This window comes from Palaemon carinicauda, chromosome 2, assembly GCF_036898095.1.
Source record: "Palaemon carinicauda isolate YSFRI2023 chromosome 2, ASM3689809v2, whole genome shotgun sequence".
Lineage (NCBI taxonomy): Eukaryota > Metazoa > Arthropoda > Malacostraca > Decapoda > Palaemonidae > Palaemon > Palaemon carinicauda.
In genome coordinates, this window is record NC_090726.1 from 178,982,584 (window position 1) to 178,992,583 (window position 10,000).

The 10,000-nt window shown below is 42.0% G+C and overlaps 1 protein-coding gene across 1 annotated transcript in view; it reads right to left on the reverse strand.

The window, feature by feature from the left end:
- The window catches only part of LOC137628462 (protein O-mannosyl-transferase TMTC1-like), a 160,024-nt gene that overhangs the window by 30,389 nt on the left and 119,635 nt on the right, over positions 1-10,000 (reverse strand).

Genomic DNA, 10,000 nt, shown 5'->3' on the forward strand with positions numbered 1-10,000 from the left:
CCACATTTGACATAAAGTTTCATTGACGTGTCTTGTCTACAGGAACTACTCCAGGTAAATTTACTCAAGCAAAGTCATGAAATTCGTCCAATAACTATTTCCACCTGTGCTTTATATATAAAATTTCTTGAATTGTACGGCATTCTGATTATTTACCTCTTTCAATCACCAAATTATGGTTTCCCCTTTCATTTATTTCATTCTCTGATTTTCCAAGTTTTTCCTTTCTAAAAATAAACAAGTCATTGCGGTTTTGTTGCTTCACCTCCAAAACAGGCCATCTATCAATTTCCTCATAAACTTTCGGCTGAATGAGGAAATTACTTTCTGCCACCTTTTACATATTTGAATCATAAGAGAGGAGCCTCAAGAGTTCCGTTTTCATTAAGTAGTTTGAAGCTGAAGAATATTTCTCACTTTCTACATTTTAGGACACAATACAAAAAAGATTTGCATCATTCCGTGTTTATGTGCTTCTAAAATAAACATTTTGCATTTTACATTTCACGGTTTATGACAACAGCCCGGACTTTACAACCTGCAGGAAACAAACGAATTATATTTATACTTTATGGAACATTATGAAATTATTTTAACTTCAATATTTTAACGAGTTGGATAAAAAATTTAGGCCCAGTGTTATATCTGACAGAGCCTCGTGTCTCTTAATGATATTTCAGAGACTAACAATGACATATGTCATTTTTTATAATATCGTCAGAAATCAGTTACACTCATCAATTCAACTTCACAAATGGTCTAATTGAAAAGTATGAATATAAAAAAGTTATTTGAACGGTGACTCTCTATGTTCCACTTAATTCTCATGACCTAAAGGCTATTTTTGTACGAATGTTTCAGGTAAAAAAAAAAAAAAAAAAAAAAAAAAAAAAAAAAAAAAAAAAAAAAAACATAAATTGTAGAATAGGACAATTGTTTCTAGTTTAAAAACTGTTGATTAAGAAATGAAATGGTTGTTAGTTTTCTATGGTTATATTTACATCCTGAATAAGAAAAGAGATTCATAATCATTCCACAATAAGGAAAAAAATATTTACAAAGTATATCCCTAAACAGTATACATATTATTTCCTAGATCTTATATTGGCAATAACCACATTCCCTCTCACGTTTCCCCATTTCAGAATCCGTACCCAATCCTGGAATCAATTTCTGAGGATTCCAAATATTGGAATATATTAGTTTAATCTACTCCATTAGGGTTTCGCCAGTCTATGTTTCGATTTATCTCTGCTGGATTATTAGTTTCCCATTTCGAAAGGAAACACCTAACGCATCTCATTCCAAAGACTCGAACGTCCTTTGCAATTTATTCAATTTGAATCTGCTCCATGGATATGATTTAACAAATCTATCCATCCTAATATGATATATTCAAAGATTGGATTTTTAGATGCTTGCAAATTAGCGTCTGCCTTTGCGAATCTTGATACGATGGTAGCACGTTAGCCAGGCACCAACCACCCGTTGAGATACTAACGCTAGAGAATTATTGGATCCTTTAACTGGCCAGGAATTATCACATTGGATCCCTCTCTCTGGTTACAGCTCATTTTTTGCTTTTACCAACATATACACAGAATAGCCTGTCATATTCTTTTCACATTCTCCTCTGTCCTCATACACCGGAAAACAATTCTTCACTCAAGGGGTTAACTAGTGCAATATAATTGTTCAGTAGCTACTCTCTTCTTGGTAAGGGTAGAAGAGACTCTTTAGCTAAGGTAAGCAACTCTTCTAGGAGATGAACACTCCAAAAATAAACCATTGTCCTCTAGTCTCGACTAGTGCCATAGCTTCTGTATCATGTTATTTCACTATCATGGGTTAGATTTTTTTTACTTGAGGGTAAATTTGGCACGTTATTTCTATTCTGTTTCTCTTACTCTTGGTTTCACAAAGTTTTTATCGTTGATATATGATAGATCTAATTTTATGTTATTAATGATCTTAAAATATTTTGTTTTTAATGTGATTACTTCTCTATTTATTTCTTCGTTTCCTTTCCTTACTGGGCTATCATTTCCCTATTGCAGCCTTTGTGCTTATAGCATCATGGTTTTCCAACTAGGGTTGTAGTTTAGCTGGTAATAATAATAATAATAATAATAATAATAATAATAATAATAATAATAATAATAATAATAATAATAATAATAGAAGTGTATGTATTAATTCAAAATTTTTATGTAGTGCTATCATTTCTGAAACATCTATTAGGTAATAAAGAGTTGTTATTTGCCTATATGAAAAACATCAAGCCCTTATCAAACGGAGCAATTTAATGTGAAAGGCGAAACCTTAGATTTTACGATGGATCCATAGAAGAATCCGTTGCTGGTCTACCTTATAGGTAGTATATGATAATCAGGATAGTTTTATATACAAAAAGAATTCCATTATAGAAAAAAAAATATTATTATTATTATTATTATTATTATTATTATTATTATTATTATTATTATTATTATTTATTATTATTATTTTATTATTATTATCGCTTGCTAAACTACAACCCTGGTTGGAAAAGCAGATGCTATAAGCCCAGGGCTCCAACAGAGAAATAGCCCGGTGAGAAAAAGAAACAAGGAAAAATAAAATCATCGAAGAACACTAACAACATTCAAAATAAGTAATTCCTATAAAAACTATGAAAACTTTAACAAAACAAGAGGAAGACATATAAGATTGAATAGTATGACCGAGTGTACCCTCAAGCAAGAAAATTCTAACCGAAGAGAGTGGAAGACCATGGTACAGAGGCTCAGGCACTACCCAAGTGTCCTTCTCCTTGAAGAGCTGTTTACCATAGCTAAAAGAGTCTCCCTCACCCTTACCAAGAGGAAAGTGGCCACTGAACAATTACAGTGCAGTAGTTAACCCCTTAGGTGTTTTCAGGTGTATGAGGACAGAAGAGAAACTGTAAAGAATATGCCACACTACTCAGTGTATGTGTAGGCAAAGGGAAGTTGATCCTTACCTAGAGAGAGGGATCCTATGTAGTATTGTCTGACCAGTCAAAGGACTTAAAAACTATCTAGCGGTAGTATCTCAATGGGTTGGTGGTGCCTTGGCCAGCCTACTCCATTGTATATAAAAAAATACATAATAAACTAGATGAGCAACAGAGAGACATTGAACTAATGGTCCTCCGCTCCTAATTAATTAAATGTAGTTGACCCGTTATTAGTTACTTCATACCAAGGATTTGAAAGTGAAAATTCTGTGTAATGGAGGGAAATTATAGTTTTTGGATACATAGAGAATTATGTTATCAATTTATATGATGTAATGTATAAGTATCATTGATGATTTAGATGTAAGTAGCATTCCCAAATTTTGTAATATAAAGAATACTTTTTTTCGGATGGAATTTCAGTTTCTTTGTATACGAGAAGTATTCCATTACTGGGCAGTATAAAATGATTGATTTACCATTGAAGTTGTTAACGTTATATGAAGCATTACAAAAAGAAGATAATGAAACGGTCGAAGCTTTGTTGCTTTTGATGCACAGAGGATACTAAAACATTTAAAATATTAATGTAGTTACCTAGCAAATAAATTGTAGAAAGCGAAAATTATAGTAGCTTATGTACATGAATGATTCGAGGCTTTTAACATTATAGTGTCCAGAAAAGTTTCTAGGATAACTGGCAAAAAGATTAATATAAAGAATTCAAAGTTGTCTAATACCCAACTGCACAATCAACATTTGCCGATAGATCTTGTTACAGCAAGTTGCTTCCAATTTGATTTACTCTAACCCATTACGTAAGTATAATATACACACTAAGTCCCGAGTGAAAAACAATTATATCAGTTAATTTCAAAATGTTCATGCTAATTAATGATAAAAATTATCCAAGATTTCGTTAATTTAATGAGTTGGTAGGCCGACGTAGCATAGTAAATTTCTTATAATTGTCTATACATGTCGTTCGCTAGTTATCCAACTACCATATTTGATTTGGTCGCCATCTGTTCTAACAAGAGCGATCTGCCGGCTCAATTTTTGAGTCCAGAGCGATAGCGTAACGATGTAAGGCGACCAAGGGCGCTCGGGACTCGTGTGGTATCCTTCCTGTAAACCTCACCACCAGGAATCATCACTTTTGATCTTGCTGCCGGTGTGAGCAGACGTCCTGTTTACCTCTTCCGGCTTTTACTTATTTTCATTCAGCTAGGAAGCTTGCTTCTTAACAACAGTGCTTTCAACTCGTGATTGAGTATTCAACAACGATTGGACATTGATCGAACTTGGAGTTCTTCATCAGACATGGACCAGATTGACCATCCTTCGACTTTAGACCGACCTTCCCATTGTACTTCATGCCGCAAGGCTAAGCTAAGTCGAAAATTTTCATTTGATAACCACTCATTGTGTGTTAATTGTAGGGGAGTTAATTGTAACCTGACTGATGTTTGTGACGAATGTAACACTTGGTCTCTCAGTGAGAGACAGTTGTATGTTAATCATATGTCTACCTTGGCTAAGAAAAGACTTTCTAAGCAAAGACTTAGGGAGGGTTCAATGGATCGACTGGCATCGGGTAATCCTACTAGATCTTACTCGGTTGGCGAGGGGTCAGGTGAGTGTGACCGTATGTCAGTAATGTCTGAGGTGATAAACATGTCAGGTGAGCAATGTGTCCGGTCCCCTTCCCCGGTTGGACCTAGTGTAACAGGGTCAGTGACCCTTGAAGAGTGTGTTGCCGCAGCAGAAGAACGTTGGGGGTGTGAATTGGGGTCTGTTAATTCTAGAATTGATACCTTAGCCTCAGGTCTTCAGAATGTGGCCTCTCAATTAGGCACACTAACTACTCTTTTCAGCTCCCTCGGTCCTGCTCTGGGTCTCCCCATTCCACCCTGTGCTGAAGGAAGGACTCATGCTGAACCGGCCCTAACGGGTTCCGGGTGTGAGCCCGCCCCGATGCAGAGCAGGTCCGGAGTAATGTCGTACTCCCCTATTAGCTCAGAGTTAGATGTTAGGGGTAGTGAAGGTGGTAGATTCTTCATCCAGACCGGAAAGGGGCAAGCAGGGTCACAGCTGACTGCACCTTCCAGTCTTCCTTGTGGGGATAATGCCCTTCAGGTAACCTCCATTTGTCCTGTTTCGGACGAGGGTTCGTCAGGGAGGGTTTTCGGAGAGAGCGGCACTCTCCAGCTACAGGGTGATGTGTAGGGAATGATATTGCTTCCCATTCCCCTGGGAATCGAGATACTGTAATTGTGAGAGGTTCTAAGGAACACCCTGATGGTCTTGAGAAGGGTAGGGTCGAAGCCCAGGTACATGCTGCACCAGATTGGTCTCCAGTCAGGGCTCCTTCATTGTCTTCTTCGCGAACCCCTCGAGAGGGGGGCTCATCGTCAGAGCCGTCGGCCATAATGAGGGCAGCCAGGAGGTTTGCTCCAGAGGTTGGGGATGACATCCAAGGCTTGGAGGAGGGCGACATTCCATCTTCTGCTTTTCGAAGGATGATTGCCTTCACCCAAGAGGCTTTAGTGGAATCTAAATCGAACATTACAGTGCAGGAACCTGGCGAGTTCCCTTCGGTATCCAGATTTTTGGAGGACACTCGTCAGTCAAAGAAACGGAATCCTATTCCACGCTGGTCGACCGGAGAATTTCTCAGACATGGGAGACAAGTGGTCACCAAGAAGTTGGCAGAGTATGCGGAAGGTGACAAGCATCACTTTCCATCTTCTATCTTGGTTAAAAACAGGAGGGCCTATTTAGCTATTGGAGAGGATCCTCCAGCTCCATCTCCAGTGCCTATTAACCCTTCATGGGAGGATATGACCAACCTCCAGAAAAACCATAAATCGTTAGTGGGTGTTTCTTTGGAGGATTGTGCCAAGCTCGAGCTGTCGACTAGAACAGTTCAGGAGAATCTGAACATGATGGGATGGCTTTGGGGTTCACTGATGGGCCTTCTGTCAGAACCAGGAGCCTTGGAGCAGTACCGACCCCTTTACAATCAGTTGGCCAACTCCATTAACCTCTCCATCAAGTCATCCATGACTGAGATATGTCTTCAAGAAGCATATCTGACTTCACGGAGGAGGGACTTCTTCTTGTCCCATGCCCCTCCGTCTCTCTCTGACATTCAGAAGAGAGCGTTGAGGGCTTCCCCTCTCTTTGCAGATCATTTGTTCAATGAGGACACACTTGCGTCATCCATGGAGAGGGCTCATCTCAAAGCTAAGGAGACAAGGGAGGACAAGATTCAATCATTGCTTGTAAGGACAGTAGCACAAGTGCAAAGACCTATTCAGCCTAAACCAGTGCCCAAACAGCCCTTGGTCGTAGGTGAGAAGAGACAGATCAGCTTCCTGACTTCAACATACAAGAAGCCGAGGACAGGTTATCAAGGCCCAGGAATCTCGTCTTCCCATGCTTCTACAACCCAACGACAACCTCGACCTTCTTATAGCTCGACATCAGCACATAGAGGACAAAGAAGGCCAAAGACAGTCGGCAAGGGTTTTCGTCCATAGGGACTACAGCCCTCGTGTATAAAGATAGGAGGCTGCCTTCAACACCACTGGCAGGCCTGGGAGGACCTGGATCCAGACCCTTGGGTCATTCAAGTTCTAAGGTACGGGTACAGGATTCCGCTCAGCCAGCCTCCTCCATTATCAAACAGTCCAATAGCATTCAACTCGTACCAGGAGTCGTCAGAGAAGGGAAGAGCTTTTTCAGGCAGAGTTAGAGGATCTGGCAAGAAAGGGAGCGATAGAATTAGCTTCGCTTCCATTCCTTGGTTTTTACAGCCTTATGTTTATCGTCAAAAAGGGTTCCGGTTCTTGGAGACCCATCATAGACCTCTCTCGTCTGAATCATTTCGTAATGAAAACTCATTTCAAAATGGAGACTTCAAGGTCGGTCCTTTTGGCGGTCAGACGGAACGACTGGTTCTTCTCACTCGACCTGAAAGACGCGTATCTCCAAGTTCCCATTCACCCTCAGTCCCGACATCTACTGAGGTTTTGCTGGGAACAGGTGGTATGGCAGTTCAAAGCTCTCTGCTTTGGCCTAACGACAGCTCCACAGGTATTCACTCGCCTTATGGCACCTGTGGGAGCCGCCTTCCACAAGAGAGGCATAAGAATGGTGAGATATTTGGACGATTGGCTATTCCTGTCGAGCTCAGAACAGGAAGCCATCTACACGAGGGATGTAGTTCTGAGATTGTGCAACAAACTGGGCATTCAGATCAACTTAGATAAGTCGACCCTAATCCCCAGTCAAGTTTCCATCTATCTGGGAATGAAGATAGACTCCTCAATTTTGAAGGCTTTCCCGACACAAGATCGCATCCAGACTCTTCAGGAATGCATCAAATTATTTTTAACGACAAACGCACCTCCAGCCAAACTTTGGATGAGACTCATCGGCCTCCTGTCGTCGCTAATTCTGTTAGTTCCCAGAGGAAGGAGGAGAATCAGACCACTGCAACACCAACTCCACAACCTTTGGGATCAAGAGGATCATCATTTTCAGGTTCAATGGACAGAGACGATCTGACAGAGTCTAATCTGGTGGTCCAATCCAGTGAACTTGAACCAAGGTCTTCTATTGTCAACTCCTCTTCCAGATATCATGTTGTTTTCAGATGCTTCGGATTCCGGATGGGGGGCATCAATAGGGGACCAATTCGTGTCAGGGACATGGACAGCACAGGAATTGGAGGAATCTATCAATTGGAGAGAACTCAGAGCAATAAAGCTTGCTCTCTTTCACTTCAACCATCTGTGCCCTTCAAGAGTGTTCGCCGACAACTCGACAGCTATTTCTTACATAAGGAAGGAAGGAGGGACGAGGTCCCAGAAGCTGGACAGTCTTGCCCAAGAGATTCTGGCCTGGGCAGAGGGAAAGAGCGTGACACTCATGCCTCAGTTCATCATGGGCAAGGCGAACGTGACAGCAGATGCTCTGAGTCGAAGGGATCAGATATTGAACTCCGAATGGACCATTCATCAGCAAGTGGTAGACGATTTGGTTCATCTCTGGCCAGCAACAGTGGATATGTTTGCCACCGCAATGAACCACAGACTTCAGGCTTACTTCAGTCCTCACATCGATCTGGGATCAGTGAGAACAGATGCTATGCTTCAGGACTGGAGGCATCTTCAGGGATATGCGTTCCCTCCGTTTCCTCTGATAAGGAACATTCTGAACAAACTGAGGGAGTCCACAGGATGCAGTCTTACTCTGGTCACACCCTTCTGGCCTCAGAAAGACTGGTTTGTGGACCTCTTAGAACTGTCAGTAGACACCCCAAGGAGGTTGCCTGTCAGACGAGACCTCCTCAAACAGCCTCATCGACACGTGTTTCATCTAAGACCACAAGCTCTTCAGCTGACTGCATGGAGACTATCCGCAGATTTTCCAGGGCTCGAGGAGTCTCCAGGCAGGTGGCCCAACAAGTTACCTTCGCTCGAAGACCTTCCACTCGTATAAATTACCAGTACAAGTGGAAGATATTCAGGAAGTGGTGTAAGGACACAAAACACTCAATCTCGAACCCGACAGTTGCCAAGATTGCAGATTTCCTGTTATTCCTTCGTAAGGAAAGACGTCTATCCGTTCCAGCCATCAGGGGATATAGAGCTATGTTATCCTCGGTTTTCAGATTTGCCTTCAGGGAGATGCTTGAAGATCCAATCATTACCGATCTCATTAGGTCCTTCGAAATTGAAATTCCTAAAAAGGTGATTTCAGCTCCTCTTTGGGACTTGGACGTGGTCCTTAAGGCTTTAACTACGGAGCCTTATGAACCACTAGCATCAGCAGATCTTCGAAACTTGTCCATGAAGGCACTTTTCCTTGTAGCCTTGGCAACTGCAAAAAGGGTTGGGGAATTGCAGGCACTTTCAGCGGGGGTGGCTTGGAGGGGAAGAGACTTTGTTTTGCATTATTTGCCAGAATTCAGAGCGAAAACAGAGTCATTCAACAATCCACTTCCTCGGGAATTCGTTCTGATATCCCTCTCAGAGAGAGTGGGTAGAGACGATGAAGAGAGACTTCTGTGCCCAGTAAGAGCTCTTCGTTACTACCTAGACAGGACAAAGACTATCCAGCCACGTCCCAGGGCGCTTTTCGTCTCTCCTAAATGCCCATACAAAACCTTGTCAAAGAATGCGATGGCCTTCCTTCTTAGACAGGTTATTAAGGGTGCATCGGGGGCATCGCCCACGTCATCAACTCAAGGGAGAGCATCAGGAGCCCACGTTTTTGGACCAACACATCAATGTCTTCTATTCTGAAGGCTGCGACGTGGAGGTCTAACTCGGTTTTTTCATCATTTTACTTAAAAGATGTAGAATTAGTATATAATAATGTCCGTTCCTTGGGTCCCATTGTGGCAGCGGGCGGAGTCATTGCTTAACCACTGTCATCACCGTTTCCTCTCCTCTTCGCTGAACTTGGCTGGGGAGATGGAATTATTACGTCATACCTTCACATGCACTGACGATTAACCCCTCTTAATGGAAGTGACACCTTGAGAGGCAGAATCGTTAGGCTCAGGTCCTCTAGCATCAACTATTGAACCCTTTCAATGGAAGTGACACCTTGAAAGGCCTAGATTGTTGAATGCAGGACGCATGTACCACCAATCGAACCCCTTCTACGGAAGTGACACCTTGGAGGGTCTAGATTGCTGAGTACAGGGTCTCTCTCACAAGTCGTAAGTGTCCGGAACATGACCAGACAGTTGGGAGAGGACCACTATGCCTGTAGCTTCGTCAACAGAGCGACCACAGAGGATGCCTAGACAGTAGCTCCCTATGGACTTGGCCCTGACATGGCGACTGACTGACGAACGAACTGACAATTATGCTGTGACACATCGTCAAGTCAATCAAGGTAAGCTACAATTCAGGCAACCTTCCTAGCATCAAACTGATCATTTCCCCCCATCCAGCTAAATGTGGGGAATCGGCAAATGTTGATTGTGCAGTTGGGTATTAG